Source organism: Hetaerina americana, unplaced genomic scaffold (genome assembly GCF_022747635.1).
Source record: "Hetaerina americana unplaced genomic scaffold, ioHetAmer1.1.p SCAF_5, whole genome shotgun sequence".
In the NCBI taxonomy this organism is placed as follows: domain Eukaryota; kingdom Metazoa; phylum Arthropoda; class Insecta; order Odonata; family Calopterygidae; genus Hetaerina; species Hetaerina americana.
In genome coordinates, this window is record NW_027287095.1 from 29,465,116 (window position 1) to 29,484,249 (window position 19,134).

Below are 19,134 nucleotides of genomic sequence, written 5' to 3' on the forward strand. Positions count from 1 at the left end.
AGCAACTCACGCGACTTGATTTCTTAAAACCATCCGTCTGTTTCAAAACAACACCACCACAATCCTTTCTATAGTTTCTCAAATGGATGTAGGTGCTACCAAAGAGTTTGAAAATGTGAATGGATCACTTGAAGTTCTTCTGAGGTAAGGCATTGGGAAATACAGATAGACAGAAGGAGAAGTGCATGATTATATGTTCATTAAATTCAATGCTTCAAACGAACTGTGGAATATACTTTTGGCAGAAGTTTTTAGGGGAGATGGAGCCTAGATTATTTGCTTGAATATTAGTACTCTAGTTGGCAGGTATCATTACTATAGTTGGCAGTCTGATAATTAGAAGGGTCTTGTGTTTTGGATACATCCTAAAAACTATTAATGTAAACCGTAATCCCCAAGAGAACAGAGAATTTCCAAAAAAACGTATAAAATCAATTATTTTGCTTTGCTCTGTTTTCTCATTTAACTCTATCAACTTCCTACCTTCCGGCTTGCCGTCTAAAATGTCTATTCTCTTCCTTCCTCTCCTCCACCTGTCCAGCATTCTCCTTTTCTACCACGGCGTTTCCTATCCCCTTTTACTGAATTCTTCAAATACATACCAGGGAACTCCTTTACCGTACGTAATTAAGTACATATCTTCAGAAACCATTTTCTTTTTCCACCCATCTCCATGCCCAAATCTCATAAGATCACCATTCCTCCTCAACCTCATTCCTCAGAGACAATGTTTCAGAAACAAAAAATTATGTTGAACATAAACATTTTCGGCTGATCCTTCTTTGAAGTTTTTAATTAGCATGTTTATCATCAATTTATTCCTCTGGCCGAACGCTTCATTAGCAAATGCGATTCTTCCAATGTCTTCACCAGTTGACCCATTATCGTCAGAAATACTAGCCAAGGGGATCGGGTTGGTGTGGAGGCTAGCGTACTGGCTTCCCCCCTGTGGGCCCGGGTTCGAATCCTGGAGGCGATAAAGATATTTTTCAGTGGTTACCTGATACTTACTGGAGGATCTTTGTGGAGAGCACTTAAAGAGTATGCGCCGTCCGTCGAATAGGACGTTAAACTGCGGACCCCGTGGCGAAATGCCGATGCCGGGTTTCACACCACCCTTCATCCTTTCCCTTTCATCTCTAATAGCGTAAATAACTTAAGCTGTCGGTCGCCTCTCCTAAAGACTAGTAAGACTACCCAAATTTAATTTTAATTTAATTTATTAGTATGGAAAAATATTTTGTGTCAAAATTAGTCTGGTGTGTAATCACTCCCTGCCACGCACCCTAGCGGTGGCTTTCAGGGTACCATATACATATTTAGTATCGTATTGTTGTAAATAAATGTAATTTTTTATTTTTTCTGACCTTTGCCCTCCTACATTAAATACGAAGAGCTCACTTATTTCTTGATAATCTCATTGCTGTCGGTTTCTTGTGATTTACATTCATCCAGTTTATTTCATACTGATTATAATGAAAGGTTTTGAGGAATATTGTAGTCTATTTGCTAAATAGCAACTTATGCTCGATCAACAGTATATCAAAACGAATTGAAAAGCTAATTACCTGCGTTTATTCCCTCTCCTATAACCACGTTGGCCTCTCTTATCATTTCTTCGGGGTAAAGGACTACTTAGACCCGCGCCGAGAGTTGTTTCTGCGAAGGCAGCCTTCGCTAACACTAGGTCTAAAGGCAATAATGATTTCTGCAGCAGATCAGAAGGGCTCCCTTAATCGAAGGGAAAGAGCTTTCCTGCGCTCAGCGCCGTTGACGCTACTGTGATAGCGGAGTTACTATGGGTACGATGTAAACATATCGGCGTAAAGAGCGTGTTTATAGTGAAAAGGGCGGCAGGGAGGGACCTACAGGTTACTCTTTTTGCAGAGAGCAAGACCACTATGGAAAACAGAAAAGAAACGATGCTATTAATTGCAAAGTTGAATGAAAATTGAGCTAACTTTGAACAGCCACCAACAAATGTCAAAATTGAAGATCCGTTTCGCAAAAGATCGCCACGGGTCTATTTGAAAATAATATTAATATGATCGCAGTGCATTAAAAAAAAGTGTGTTTGAAATATATTTTAAGGTAGTTTCGGGAAACTATCCGCAATTTTGTGGTAAAAAATAAGACGGAAATTCCATTTGCGTTTTGTGTAGCGTGTAAAAATCATTTGAATTGGTTTTGGTAGCCCAAGTGTGTAAAGTGAGGTGAGTAAGAATTCAGTGATAGAAATAATAAAGTTAAAATTTAGGGGGAGGTTATAAAGGGACAAGGGGACGATCGAAAGAGGTATGGTACTAAAAAAATAACGCGCCAAGTCAGTGATGTTAAATCTGAGTCTATTCAAATAGATAAATTAAATGTATGAAAATAGATTAATCCATTTTGATGCGTGGTTTTTGTGCGTAGACGGATGAATTGCAATTTTCCACTATTTGTCATAAAATGCCGTCAAAAATATGCATTTGGAAACTTCCATCAAAATATCCTATTATTTTTCATATTATTTTCATCTAAATTTAATTAATCTCTGTGGCCCTTTTTCATAATCTAATTGATTTAACGTGTATTTGTTTTAATGGGAAGGCATTTTTTCAGGACAATACATATAATTTATAATTATGAAACAGCAGTGATGCCACAAAATGTGAGAAGCCACTTTTGTGATTATGATCACTTCTCTTTTTTTATACTTCAAGTTGAACAGTCTAAAATGATCGTAGCATTAAGGTTTCAGAGTAAATGAAAGCACTGAAGTATCTTCATTAATACACAATCAATCACCCTTTCCCCCCCCCTCCCGAATTGCTCGTACTTTGAGCATTCTAGAAAGCCCCCGAGGCGTGGCGTCGTCGGGGCCGACATTTTCGGAAGCGTCGGCGTCAGTACGAGTCTTGGGTCCCGAATACAAAATCACCCAAACTACCAGGAACGAACTTCTATAGTCAAACTTATCAACCGTTTATAAAATGTTTGTTTATTATTATTTTTATATTATGCCTTCAAAAAACCATACTGGTTTAATTTTATCGATCGACGACGCGTAATGGTAGAGAAGTCTGACCTCGCTGGTGACAAAGGGTTTAGAAAACGTCGAAACTAAGACGTTGGTAGCAGTAGATTGGAAAACACTGTTTTTACTTGTTTATTGCTCGAAGTTCTCGAAGGTGAAAGAGCGATGAGTGAGCAAAATTGGTGCTCATAGAGCGAGGTTGAAATGTAGGAAAATTGACGCAGTGCGCTAAATCGAAGGCAGCTTCCATCTCCGTTTATTTCAATGCGTCAGAGAGCAATGCGTTGCGAACATCACAACCGAAGCACCGAACGCCTCCAGCCGTACGTACTCTCATTTACACTCTTAGAGCGCCTCTTTCGAAGCATGGCACATACGCAGATTTGGTGTGGGAGGGAGTGGAGGGGAGGAAAAGAAGGTGCTGTGACAGTGGATACGGGGCGAAACACAGGAGGAGGAGAACACAGCAACGGCATCTCAAGGAGGGCGTCGCGGTTAACTGTTGGGTCAATTGCTTTACGCCACGGGCGGGCGAGGGGTTAGGTCCGCGCTCTTGACCACTGAGCGCGGCGGGAGGGAGGAGGACGAAGACGAGGGCAAGTCGGGGAGGCAGCGACTCAAGGGTGGTTTTTTTTCAGCTCGTAGAAGGAGAAACTGGTGTGCACCAGAAACCCGTCAACAGAGATATCAATGACGCATGTTTTCGCGACTGATGTTTTTTCTATTTTACTCGTTCGAGAGATCGATTGACGAAGGGATAATAGAAGCAGATCGGTAATCCAAGTCCATGACTGCAAGCACTTCGGTCTGCCAATTCCTTCTTTTAAGGAGGTCCAGAGGAGCCTGCTAGCATGAATTAAATAACCGTTATAACCAGCAGGCAGCCGTTCGAAGTATCAGCTAGAATATCAATAATTGGGGTCCATTTTCAAATGTGAACAAAAATTTATAATTTTTATCCCTCAAGGAAAGTTGAAATTATGTTAGTTTTGAAAATAATCGAGCTAATCAGATGCATGCATTTGATAATTTTGTTCACGGGAAACAGCAGATTCTGGCCTGTCTTCACTCACTTCTTCATTTCTTAAAGAACCCCAAGGCGCACAAAACTCATTATCCCCTTCACATTTTCCTGTTTCAGTCTTCCACAAGAGTTCTACCGTAGTTTAAAAAAATGCAAACGGATGACGAGAGTGGGTAATGTAAGGTCGTGTAGTCTGGTGCTATAATTTGCAAAATTTCCGGCATCCTCTGCATTCGCTGTGATTACACACGGAAGAATACGCATAATTGTGTCATATTGTACGTGAAATTAAGAAGTCATTTAGTCTTGTGGAGAGATGCTGTCTTGGCAGTATTTTCATGAAATCAGGGAGCCTTGGTGGCGTATTTACTCGTACTTGTTTATTATTTCGCGGAGAATGCCTTAGCCCTCGATTTTTGTACTTTTTGTACTTTCCCCGATATTTAGTCTCAGGACTCTCAATACATTTTAATACTATTTATCTTCACTTTCCTCTCATTGTCCTTCCGTTCCTAGCATTGTCTGTTTGCGAAATATACGTAAATAGTAAGTTTCTTCATTGTGTTTCATATTTGCAGCTTCCACTTCCGGGATTCCGGTCGCGTTGATCTGCGTTTGGCCAACGCTGATTAGCGCCTTCGGAATCCCAGAAATGGAAGCTGATAGCTATTTGCAAAGATTCATTGGTTTTATAGAAGAATGATGAAATACACTTCAATTAACAGCTACAAGGTACCGCACTCTTGACGTACCCTCTCACCAATTTTCACAGATTGTTGTTGACAGAAGTGTCTAGTGGACGCACAATAATATGTTCTCAACAAAATCGCCGCTAGTCGCGCGCAATATTAAACGTAGAATTTAGATTAATATTACTCCAGCTTAAATTTTTCTAGTCCATGTCATTCTTTTTCAACACGTTTGATGATAGTAATAGGTAGTTAAAAAATTATTACCGAAAGAAATCGACATTCCAAAAAGTCTGCATTTCCACATGTTACCAAAATTAACACCACAGCAATATTCCCTTGGGTTAAGGAGTGCAATGATAAGCTTTCGCAATCGTCGTCTCTGATAGATCCTGACTATAATTTTAACTTCAATTATTGATCAAATATCGTAGGCGTGGAAACATTTTTGGGACCCAAGGGGAGTGCGCTGTCTCGTCCGCCAGTAACGTTTCTCTTCCTTTGACATGCGAAATTATTTGGGATTAAATTTGCATGGACGTTAAGATTTCAAGTATTAAGCAAATTACCTAAGTCAGACGACTTTCGTGAATATGATTCTGTCCATCTGTATTTTATCAACACAATACTCGTAGATTAAAGTGTAATTGTGCATGAATCTATAATTTTATTTACTTTATTTATTCTCTATAGGTGCGCAAAAAATGTCATTTAAGTCAGTTGGATATGCTTCTTTTTTACTTTGTATAATAGGACAAATAAAAAAATCAGTACTACACGCTGCTAACCATTGAAATTTACTTACGCATTTAAATTACTTTCTCGACCATTTCCTGAGAGTAGTGTAGCTCGTCCTCGGAGAGGAAACGTTTGCGCCTAGGATGGTCTCCAAAATTTCATTTTTCAAATCATAGATTCAGTTCCACTTAGGTAAAATTGAGGAACGTAACCGGAAAATTCCGAATCGCCAAACTTATTTTATGTTAAGAAAATATTTGGTAGATTCACCGTTTGTTGATAAGTACATACCTGAGAAAATCGGTCAATTCTTAAGGCTAAGCAATGACTTAAATCCGCATTTCGCATAAGTGCAATTCATTTCACTTCTTTTAACTTGTCTCCCACTCATTTGACCCATGTAACAACGTTTTCCGGCCGTGAGTCAACTTTTTGGCATGTCCCATTACACTATGGTACATTTCCGTGTGTGTTGGAACTCGCTTGTACTCCTTCAAGAATACTAGCCATTAAATGAGCTATGGTAAACTCTCAGGAATTTGTATCTACTAAATAATATTACAACATGAGGGACGGATTCGAATCTTCGTCATTAACTGCAAGGGTACGTGAAAAGATAAAAGAAACATTATGTAGATAAAAAGCATTGCAAAATGAATCTCTGATATTAAACATTTGAAAATTAACTAATTGCATGTTATAGTTCATTTACACCATCACTCGTGACTGTATGCGAAGTTATCTGCGGCTCTTTCCCACATTATAGGCACAAAGAAACAGACCCCCTCAGAGAGACAACTGCCTAGAAGCATCGCATGACTCCTAGATCGCAGCCCATTCGTATGTCAATCATCTTGTTGATCTTTGTCTAATTCGAAAAGTTCTACGCAGTGGCAGCACGTCAAGAAATGTGAGACGAAAGGGCAAGGAATATGCGTAATTCGTGGTAATCCATTTATTGGTGGTATTGCGTTATGTACGAGTATTACGATGGGCTGACTGTCTTCCGCATGTGGGTATCCTTTCGGTACGATGAAATAACAATGACGCTTCCTCGTCATTGATTGCCTTCCCTCTCCCTTCCCTTACTCCTTTACCAGGAATTCCATTTCCTTCCAGCACACGTCCTTGGTAGTTTTAAATGGCTAGGAAAAACAGGACACATTCCGATGTATCTGAAATGATGAGAGTACTGAAAAACTAGGAGGAAAGGGAGTGATCCTCTCTAGCCGGTGCCCTTGCTGGTGTTTGGAAATTGATTTCGAGAAGTCCTCATCGCACAGTTAACTCTTGTTCGATTAAATCTTCTCAGAGCGCACAACAGTCCTTCAATGTTCCAGGTGAATTTCAAAACCACGAGTTTTCCAGCTAGTGGGTTAAACTGGTAGTGCGGTTGTATATATTACTCCTCAAGAGCGATAAAAACTGCGATTCTCTTCCATCACTCCCCCTACCGCCACTCAACGCCGGTCCAACTCGATCTTCCTCCCTTAAAACCTCTCACCTCGTCCAATTACAGTCCCGGCAAAACTCCGCCCTCTGTTTCATTGTAAGCACCAGATGGTTTAACAAAAATAACACCACGATGAGTCCCTCGGTGTTTCAAGTATTTTCGTTCGACTCCCCCTAGAGTTTCATAGTTTTTGCTCTGAACCAAAATCCAGTTCGAATCCCGCAGTCATTACTTTATGGAAAATTGAAATTGATGACAAACGTAGTCCACAGAGCAAAAGTATTCAGTCTATTAAAAAGTTTTCCCATTTGAAAACTGAATTAAAGGTCGAAAAATCACAGATAGATGTAGATATTTAGAATTTTTGATTTCAATTGAAAATAGGACCAGCATCAAATCCAAAATCAACTGCACCCATTTGGTTACTGTTCATAATCACTCTAAGGTACTGACCGCCTTTATTATCATGTCGCTTTCCGTCCAAATTCTCTTGTCAAGTTTACAGTACTGGTATGAGTTCTGCAAGTATTTATATATTCTTATTTTGTAGGGGTCTCCATTTAAGCCATAGGATGCCATTTACTTAAAAGTGTCAGGAACTCACCTTTCGCCCTCCATCGTTTCATATTGACCATAGCGGACTTTTATTCTACATTATTATGCAATAGCCACAAATGACGAGGGAACAGGATTTGTTGGTTAGTTCCAAGGGAAGTTTAAACATTGCCTGGAGATTTTGGAGCGACATTTTGCGATATAAGTTCCGGCAAACCTTACCACTTCCAAGACACAACATCAATCATTTGACAAGGAGAAATGAAAACATCTGAAATAATTAAAACTTTACTCTTAATGATGATATACTTAAAAATACAAAGGAAGATGCTGTAAACATTCAAATCGCGTGCCAGAAAGTGAACTAACAGTGGCAGCCCTAGACCAAAAACTTCAGGAAAAGAGGAACGTTGGCAGACTGAGGAAGAGATGAATTCCGGATCAGGCATACTAGGGCCTAATCCCTCAAGTGAAGAAGTTGTCGTTGATAGTTCTGACTGATAGCTGAAGTGATTTCTGCAATTAGAGTTATTCAGCTGATTCGTTGTTTGGTAGGGTCGGAGTTGAAAAGTGGGACGAAACTCGGCGTCGGATTCAGTTTATTCTTATCGAAAGATTCAAAAAAACCTTTATTCCCTTCGCGTTAATTACGTACCGAGTGCGGGTGATACTGTCACAGCACTAAAAAATACATCGCGATGACGAAGAGGTGGAGGAGGTGTATGAAAATATCACAGAAGTAACAAATCATGTAAAGGGAAAAGAAAATCTATCCATACTTGGAGACTTGAATGTGATCATTGCAGAAAGTCAGTAAGAAAAAACATTGTTTATTTATTTTATTATTATTTAAGAATTACGTTGCAATTAGGCGATTTTCCTGGTAGCAACGGTCAAGTTTGGTCAAAGATAACTCTTACGACGAAAATTACGTACATACACGCACAATAAAAACAGATAAGAGACAAAATATGTTTACATACAATGACACTTCCACAGCACATACAAAATGCCGTCCACATCACATACAAACAATATTTTAATAACTACAATGAAATTTGTTGTCTCAGGCGTAACTTTATGGAATTTGCATAACATATTGAAATGTAATGAAATAATTGACTTTGTAATTCCACAAGTGTGTGGAATTACAAAGTCAATTATTTCATTACATTTCAAACTACAATGAAGTTTATTACCCAGCGGCTGCTTTACATTTATACTTAAAACTTCTAAAATTGGATGGAAAGGGCTCAAACAAACCTCCAGGCAGCTGGTTCCAATCAATTACAGTTCTATTTAAAGAAGAGTATTTTTTCTTATTTGTTTTTTGCGTCCTTATTTTTATTTTGAAACTATGGTCGTTTTTTCCCTTAAAGTTAGGCTTTTCTATCCCTTGCCATAAGTCTTTCCACGCTTCATCCTTTTTAACAATTCTATGCATCGCGCCTAACCTACTCCTTTTTCTTCTTTTTTTCAAACTCTCCCATTTCAGTACATCTAACATTTCCGTGTCACTATCTGTTCTTTTGTACCTTCCGAGTACATATCTTGCTGCCTTTCTTTGAACTTTTTCTATCTTTTTAAAATGTCCCACCTCATATGGATCCCATACTATGAAGGAGTATTATGGAACCGTGAAACACTATTGTTGGGTTTTTCAGAGTTGAATGCAGGGTTCGATGGGGTTGAGTCTTACTCAGGTTCACGGGTTTACCTTTAAGTCCATGACTAAAGAAACTAATTTAAACGTTTAATAAATAGTTCCATCTCGCACCTTTGCAGCTGTAGGGTCGGCACAAAATGTTGCACCAAGTTAGCGAAGACGTATTTAATGTACATAGTAAGTCCCTACTAGTCACTAAAAGATTGGCAATTCTTATGTAAACCCAATCCAAGTTACGAAAGTTCGCATTATAAAATTTCATACGGAAGGCGGTCTGTTGTTTTGCTCCAATTAAGCATTTAGCTCAGTTGGCAGCCAACAGATGGCAGAAACGGCGTCATTTCACTGTGGAAAATGCGATGGCTCGTGGTCGGCGCTGGGCGAGAAGGGAGGAATTCTTTAATTTGCTGTTCTTTAATTTGACCTGTAGTTTTTTGTAGGGGCTATTATAAGTTAGATTTAAAAGTTCTGAGTGCTGCGCGGGATTCAAATTAGAAAAGAAATTAATCTAAAAAAAGATTGCCAAAAAGATCGTTAGTAGAAGCTAGTAAATCGAAGTGACCAGTCGGAGGTCTCAATTGTTGACCCAAGAAGAGGTACGTAGGAGGCACGGCCAACCAGCTGGGAGAAACAAGCTGATTATGGATGAGGGCCCGTAATCGGAAAATGCATATAAAACGTTGTGTTTTACCGTCAAGCCGATTCGCAACATACATTAATTATGAAGGAAAATATCCTAATCTATCATTGAGGAACTATATTTTCCACTCTATGCATAATGCATCCTACGACTATGGGTGTCTACAGGAGCTTGTTGCGGATGGTATTAAGGTCACCAAACATTCGGGGAAATATAATCTCATGGTGAAATTTAGAACAAAATTAAAGTCTATTTTAATATCGATTAGCTTTTAAGATTTGTGCCGATTGTTTTCCATTGCTGCGACCACGAATTGATGTCGGAAGAGGAACCCTTACCTCGGTTCGTGCGACATTCAATTTCCTTTGCATTTCACTGCCTCAATTTATTTCCTATTAGTGTTATGTAGAGTTTAAATTATTTCCCCGCTGTCAGCAGTAAAGTCCTATGATTCGTATACATTCAGCAGGTAACGCATTGATGTATTCTTCACCCATCTTTGTATCTTATTCTGTTTTCCGATATCATATACTACTTTCTGTCTAGTCATTGCAATTTTTAGAGAATCAGACAAGTTACTACCTCAAAACTTGTCACACGAAACCTTACAGTTGTCAAGTCTCGACAAAATTTCCAATTCAAAAAATAAAATCCACCATCCAAGCGAGGGAGGTTGGTCGTCGTATTGTGTTTCGAGTCAAATTTCTCATTTGAAATATTCGCGGCCTTAATCTCCTAATTTTCCCCAAAACAGTGCATAAAGTTAAGTTACGTATAGTTAAAGAATCAATACAGGTTAAAGAAATAAATCCTCAAACCAGTCCGTACCCGTAATTTATCGTATTTCCCACATAAAACTGGCGAGTAAATATCATAGAAAACGATTAGCATAACTATTCAAACTACTCGAAAGTAAAGTAATACCCACTCAACTTTTGAAATCTATGAAAAATGGTAAATGTTCCTTAATGGCTGATGACTTAACTTCTGCCTTAAAGGATAATTTAGTTGTGAATGTTTGGATAGTGTGCAATGTACTACTTACTACCATATTGGCCTCGTATTTTACTACTAGTGCATAATAGACTATTTATCCTAGTCACATTCAGGGAATACAAATCTGAATGGGCATTGGTGGTGTTAGCGCATTGCTATCATGCGTATAGCTATGTGCGTAAATGACACCCATCAAGGGAAATATTTGCGAAATGCCGTTCGTTGGACGACGGTGAATTTATTTACACTGAAGTAAAAGTACCAATGTCTCTTTCCACTCAATTTTATTACTTACAACTAGTATCGACGCATCGACTTACAACTAGTTATACCGAATAAAATTGAGTGGAAAGATACATTGGTATATTTACTTAAGTGATAGTGAATTTCCACAAAGTTAAGTCTGAAAAATGGAATATAAATTTATTTATTTTGTTTGGATGGAAAATGATTGCAAAGAACATTGCATCTTGCTGTTGTAATGGAAGTGCGCTTTCTCTGTAGCATGTTAGCACCCAGAGATAATGGATGACAGGAAAAAATTACGTCAAGGTTTATTGGAAGGTCTAAAACAAAGGGAAACATTTAGTTTTTGGCTCCACTTCTCCCCCCACCCCGTGCATCAAGAAAAATAACAATAATGCCTTGGGCATAAAAGGTAAACTGAGTAAAAAATGCCCCCGTTAACATGGCCGTTCACATTTTGCCCGTAACCTAACGGCAACAATGTAACAAAAGGATTCTGGGATGGGAATTGCATTCATACGGAAAATGCCAATGGAGGTATAGTGTTTCATGGATCAGTTAAGGTCACCTTGGCTATCGCTGACAGTATTCACAAGTACCACCTGAACACGAGCTATAATTATAGTGTACTTCAATGAAAATTATCAGCAGTTACTTTTGAATAGATATAAAAGACGCAGTAGGTTATATTTGTTATGTGAGAGTGGTGAGCTGCGAAATTATCCCATCTGGTGAGAGTGGTCAGTTTCTTTCCATGCGCCACTTCTGGTTTTACAGGAAGATTTGGCACTCGGAAAACCTGTGAGGTCCAAATCGACTCTGAACCCTCTCGTCAGTAGCTGAAACCACCCAGCAAGTAGTTTACCGCGCCATACCATCCACCGCGATTTATTGCTCAACGGCATTTCTCAACGGTGGGGAACCCTCGGGCAGAGAATTGTTACTCATTTGTAAAAATTAGCGTTTTTTAACTGCGAGTTTTTTATACTAGTTCCTCCTAGTTAAAATGAGAAATACGTAAAAAATAGAAAAATGATATAGCTTTAAAATGATGTCTTAATTATTGAAAATAAACATTTTTTTGGATCTAAAAAATTAGATCGCAAGGGGATCGGAATGATGTGGTGGCTGGCTTACTAGCTTCCCACCCAGAGGGCCCGGGTTCAAATCCTGGAGAAAGCAGATCTTTTTCAGTGGTATCCTGAACCCTACTTGAGGCGCTTTGTGGGGGGCACTTTGAGGGATTACGCCGTCCGTCGGAGAGGACGTTAAGCTGCGGACCCCTTGGCGCCTTTCGTTAAGAGTAGGCTAATGCCGACTACGGTTTTCTCTCCACCCTTCATCCTTTCCCGTCCATCCCCTTTGGCGCAAATGACCTCAGCTGTCGGCCACCTCGCCTAAAACTACTACTATAACAAGAGATCGCAATAAGTGAAAACTACGATGCTTCCATGGCTTTGGTAGGTAGAACACAGGCAATCGCCCAACGCTATAAACAGTTGGAAAAAAGCAAATGAACGCTTTGGTTTGTTAGGAAAAATAAATGTTCATTGTCTTAGGTTTCCAATTGAATTTACAAAAACAAATACTGCAAGGAAATTTTCTTTCCATAGCGGATGGTAAACTTAACGTGACTATTACATTGGTCCTAATACGAAGATTGTTCATCATTTTGCTTCTAGGCTCTTTTCTTTTTTATGTCTTCCATTTGTTCAAAATTTTTTGCGCTATCGCTGTCGGACACCTCATTTGAGCGGTGGTTATTTTGAAGGACAAAGTTGCTATAGACGTGATTCACCTTGAGTTCTCAAAGGAGACGGAAGGAAAACACGAGGTGAAGTAAAGTGTTTTAGCAATGGAATTCAGGTGCTGGAGTCCTTTTTATGACGATGCAATTAACGGAAATGGGTTTCACTATATTTCCTTGGTCGTTCAACTCCACTTATGACTACGGGAAACATTCAAAGAAGTTGATGAGTTCATTCAAATGAAGGTTTCACTAGAGGACCACTCCTGACACTAAAATTATTCCCTTCAGGAAATCCCGTCAAAATCTATTTATTCAAAACTAAAAAACCTATATCAATATGTGCATAAAGATCTCTCAGAAATCTGTTTGATCCCCTGCCAATGTCAACCATATTCCTTGAAAAAGAAGGGAGAGAAAGAACATTTAATTTGAAAATCGGAATTACCTTCTTCCCCTTTAATTAATTTCGGCTCAGCCGAGTTATAACGGCATTGGGATAATAGTGAAATGTTCAAGAGCTGTAATTAATCTCCATCCAACGTGTGACTACGCATAAAGCATTCAGATTGTTTGTGCAAAAGTTCAAATATTTATTCGTAGGCTTTTAAGGGGAATTGAATTTTACCATAATGAGACTCGATAATTAGTCATAAATTTTCCGTTCCCTGAGTCTCAACGATTTCTAGGGCTGGGCATTAGGCCTTCTTTGCTCTATGATTTGGGACTTTGACCGTGTTGGTCTAAAACACTTCCGAGATGCGTAAACAGTTCGACCTGTTCTAGTTTTTGCCCTCCTATTTTAATGATAAGCTTAGCCTTTTTCTTTCAAGAAAATCGCATAACCTTTGTTTTATTAATATTGATTCTCATCCCATACCTGTCGCATTAAATTTCCAACTCACTCAGCAATGTTTGCAACCCCTTGGCTGACTGACAAACTAAAGCTTGGTAATCTGCAAACCTAACTTCTTTTACGATTTCCCCACCCACTTTAATCCCTACCTTCAGTTCTTCCCATGCCTCTTTAATCATTTCCTCTGCATAAAGGTTGAACAGCAACGGTGATGATGGGCAACCCTGCCTTACACCTCTTCCTAACACTACCCATCCGGAATCCCCGTTCCCCACTCGCCCCTGAGCAGTCTGAGACATGTACAGGTTGCGGATTAGCCTCCTTTCCCTCCAATCTATTCCCATTTTTTGCAATATACTCATTAGTTTTTCCCAATTCACTCTATCAAATGCTTTTTCGAAATCGAAGACGAAACAGTCAAATACCTCCTGGTTGTGTTCTATATTCCTCTCGATTAATAATCTCATTACTGCAATGGCATCACGCGTACCTCTCCCCTTCCTAAACCCAAACTGATCATCCTCTAAGTAATCATTTACCCTACTCTCTATCCTTTTGTTTATGATCCTGAGAGCAACTTTAGTTGCGTGGGATATCAAACTAATTGTCCTGTAGTCCTCACATGACGTGGCCTTTACCTCTTTCGGAATAGGAACTAAAACTGATCTCACAAAGTCTTCCGGCCAGATTCCCTCCTCATGAATACTACGGATTAGCCCATATAGCCTCTTCCTCCCACATTCTCCTAAGCATTTTAAAAGTTCCGTAGGAATGTTATCCACCCCCACGGCCTTATTTAGTTTCATCTCCCTTAATACCCTTTCTATATCATTGTCTAGTAAGTCTACCTGGACCTAAGCTATCTTCCTCTACGTCATGTTCCTTTTCAATGTCTAACTTTGTTGGTCTGAGTTCTTTACTATACAGTTCTTCTATATACTCCTTCCATCTCTCTTGGATCTTTCCTGCGTCAACTATTACCTTACCCGCCTTATCTCTAACTGTTAGCATAGCTCTTCCTTTCTTACTTCCCGATAACGATTTAATTTTGCTGTACAGCGCACCGATTTCACCCTTCCTCTGCAGACTTTCCATATCCTCGCACTGCGTCTTCCACCATGCTTCTTTTGCTTTATTTGTTGCCCGCCTCAATTTATTGTTCAATTCTTTGTACTTCATTTTGCCTAATTCTGTATTTATATTCTTCCATTTTCGCCGCTCATCCATCTTCGTAATCATCTCATCCGTGATCCATGGTTTCCTAGTCCTTTTAGCGTTAACAGTTCCAATAGTGTCTTTAGTGGCTTTAGACAACCCTTTCTTGATCATTTCCCATTTTTCTTCGATAGTACTAAGCCCTTTACCATCCTCCATGATTTTCTCTACCGCCTGTTTGTATTCCTTCCTTTTCAACCCATTTAATGCTTCTACATTCCATTTTCTAACTCGCCGCCCCTGCCTTATCTTTTTGAAACGTACGCTATATTTCATAACAACTAAATTGTGGTCTGAGTCCGGATCCGCTCCCGGGAAGCTGTGGGAATTTATCACACTGTTCCTAAACCTGTGTCTAACCAGGATATAATCTAGCTGATATCTTCCTGAGTCACCTGGCATTTTCCATGTATACCTGCGTCTTTTGTGGTGTCTAAACCAAGTGTTGGTGATGACTAACCCCTGTCTCCTGCAGAACTCAACTGCTTTCTCCCCGCGGTCATTCCTCGTGCCTAAACCGTAGTCCCCCACCTCATCACCATCTCTTCCTTCGCCTACCGTCGCATTCAAATCCCCCATTACTATCAAATGTTTCCCAGCAGGAACACACGCGATTATGTCCTCTAACTGATCGTATATCCTATTGACCTCTTCTTCCTTATGGTTCTCGGTGGCATGTATACCTGAATAATAACCAAGTTCGTCGGTTCTGCTTTTATCTCTACTTGTAGTAAGCGACCATAGTTGACGAATAGTTACAAAAATACACAGAATATAAATTCTGTTTTCAGGAGGGTAGATATTGAGCCTATCTATTATGGAGACTGTTGAAGATACGTTATAGCCAAGTAAAGTAAGTAAATAAATTTCTTTCAAAATTGGAATGATTATATTGTGACTTGAACAACTGTGAATCTGTTTGAATTCTTTGAAGAATATGTATAAGACTGTCGTCTTTTAAAGATCTATGAAAATGTTTCCTGATTCTTGGGTTAAAGAATAACTTACTACTATGACGACCTTAAGAAAACCCAGTAATAAGGGTTGTTGCCGGCAGAATGGAACACGGGATACTCTTGGAAGCCTTCCTGATGAACTGATGTCAGATAAGGGAAAATTGAACCGTTTCAAGAGTGGAATTTGGTTGCAAAGCTCGAAGTTAGAGTTATATTTATTATTTACAACAATTTTTACAACCATTTGATGTGAACCTTTTGATTATTTGTCTTCAAAATGAGGGCGATGAAAAATATTACTCTTTACTTTCGAATGTGCCAATACAATGGCGAAGCAAAATTATATTTTAGGCAAGGATTCAAAAATCCACTCGTTACTTGTAAAAACTCTTATATTTACGGTTAGCAAGTGCTTTTTCAGTTACACCTACGTATTAAGGTACCTGTATTATCGAGTTCGAGTAAATTGAAATTATAGATAATCATGGAGCTATGTTTCTAATTCCCTTATCGATGGAAAAAATAATACAATAATCGTTTCAAAAATTTATTGGAGCAAACAAATGGACAAGAAAAATCGAGGACCTTTCCGTAATTAGATACCGTCGGCGTGAAATAGTAACCGGAACTGAATTTCTGCTGGTAATCCATACTCCTCCGAATCCTCACATGAGATATCTGATAAGTAATATTGCACACGTCAGTGTAAAATGAAAGCAATGATGGGGTTATCACGGTGTATACAGGAGGTATGGTGTATACGAGGCCGCAAAATAAAAAAAATGAATTTTCTCGACTTCTTTACAGAAAACCCATTGAGTAGCTCGGAGATTCCATGACAAGCAAGCAAAGCAATGCCTACTTTGCCCGTTGCAATTTTACCGTTATATTCCTATGAATTAGGTTACTGATGGAGTGTCTGGAGGAGGGAACAGCGAGTATTACCAAAATTACCATTAGCAAACGTGTTGTTTAAAATAGAGTAGGAAAATGAATTACGAGGCAGAAAATGTAATGATACAAAATATAAGAGAAGTATGAAGATGTACAGATCCGTTTGACTTGGATAGATTTGATGTTCCAATATTTGTTCCCGTTAACCCTCTTGAGCGCAATTTATATCACGTTGTTACTATTTATCTTTACTATAATTCATAATTTACCTCGGTATTTCAAAAATGTATCAGGGTATTAGGGCTGGCTGTACGGCAAGGGATATACGTCAGAAATATCACTTAATGTAAGAAATCGGAGATGAGAATCGCTTGATAGTCTGTCAGTGAAAATCTTGAGAGAGGAATATTTATGAAAAACAATTTCAAGTCCAAGGTTTAAGATCATTGGGTTTAATTCTCATCCTCTGTGCACTTGCTTGAATGTAAAGAGTGGCATGCAGAATGGCTATTGACGAAAATAAACCCCAAGGTCGTCTAAATCACATTAAACTTGTAATAGCGCTTCAAATGAATGTGTTCTTGGGCAGAAGTGGTGAGAGGGGAATACTTGGTGGAAATCGCTTTCTTGACATTAATTAACTTCTAAATTCCTGTAAACATGTTTATTCTCGTATGCTTATAGGCAAATGTAAATGAATGAGTGCAGATTACATACATAGCACGAATGTAAAGCGGAAGTCGAACGCGTTTTGACTAAACCAAATGAAAACGAAACAGAATATTCGTAACTTTCATGGAAATACTGTAATAGGTGTAACTTATGTAATTGGTTACACATTGCATCGTGCCATTATCGATTTTTCATTTTTTTAAAGATAGCGTTGCGTTCTTTGACCCGTTAATCTGATTAAATGACGTATTATTTTTCACTTCATCAGTTGATATTATTTTAAATCATTTTTCTATACCTATTTCTTTTTTCAAAATCCTACCCAGCTCTTGCAGATTCCACCCAAGATGGTATTGCACGATATGTTAGAAGGCAATGCGAAGCGAGGTGATTTGTTAGAGAAATAGAGTCATCAGGGATCTATCAAAGGTGTTGCACGATAAGGCCATTTAACACACCGTTGAGCGTAGCAGTTACGGAGGTGAGTAACCAATTCGAACACCCAAGGTCACCCACCGAGTCTCGGCAAACTAACCTTCACTTTTGTAACGGAGCACGGTTTTTTTACGCATTGGATTTCTTTTCGATTGGGGTGTAAATAATTTCGTCTAAATCTTTTTCAACAAGCATTCATTGGGACTCAGGGATCAAAAATATATCCACCTTATGCTCTCCGAACTACAGATGTGGAAATGGATTTCCGCTCAGTCCACTAAGTTTCAGAAACGCCGCTTCACTTGCTCACGCTCTCAAGGGAAGAACTTAACTGGCACGAGGGATGGCGACCCCATTTCTTTCATTTTAGATCACTTAAATGTTTACCTTGATATTCAATCGATGGCGATCCCTTTATATGCTGCACTGGGTAGCACTTGTGCCTTATTATTGTATTGCTATGCTAGTATTGTATCGTAACTAAGCGTAACTAAATTTTCTTATCCTCGCAATTGAGATGTCGCCGGAATGATGACTAGTTCCATAATTCCATTTAATTTCATTTGATTCTAGGATTTGTTGTTCCAGTTTTTTAACCTTGCCCGGGGATCGAGGTGGTGCGGTGCAGAGGGCCCGGGTTCAAATCCCGGCGGTGTCAAATATTTTTTAGAGAGATCTCGATCTCTACTTGAGGTGCTTTGTGGAGGGCACTTTGAGTGAGTACGCCGTCCGTCGGATGGGACGTTAAACTGCGGACCCCTTGGCGCCTTTCGTTAAGAGTAGGCTAATGCCGACCACGGGTTCTCTCCACCCTTCATTCTTTCCTGTCCATCCTCTATGGCGCAAATGACCTCAGCTGTCGGTCGTCTCCCCTAAATACTACTACTACTACGACTTAAAATTGTCCTCTGTGTCCCGTAGCGCATCTTGGATGATGAAAAACGAAGAGCAGGTATACTGACCTGCTCACCTTCCCAAAAGCCAAGGTTTCAGCATACGAGGTATGTTCAAAAAGTAATGGGAATATTGTAATTTCGCATAGTGCACCATGCGTTCTTACCACAAGGTCAAACGATCAATAAAGAGTAATACTTACAAGTTCAAAGCCGTTTCCCTGAAGCAATAGGAAGAACGCCCATATTTGTGGCGAAACAATTCATGGCTTCCGTACCACGATTATGCACCTGCTCGCATTGCTCACCGCTTGTCCGTGAATTTTTTCCAAAAACAGCGCTGTAATGATGTCTCGGCCTCCGTATTCACTAGACATGGCCCCGTTAGACTTTCTTCTGTTAGACGCTTGAAAGAGACGAAATTAAAAACATCACTGAGA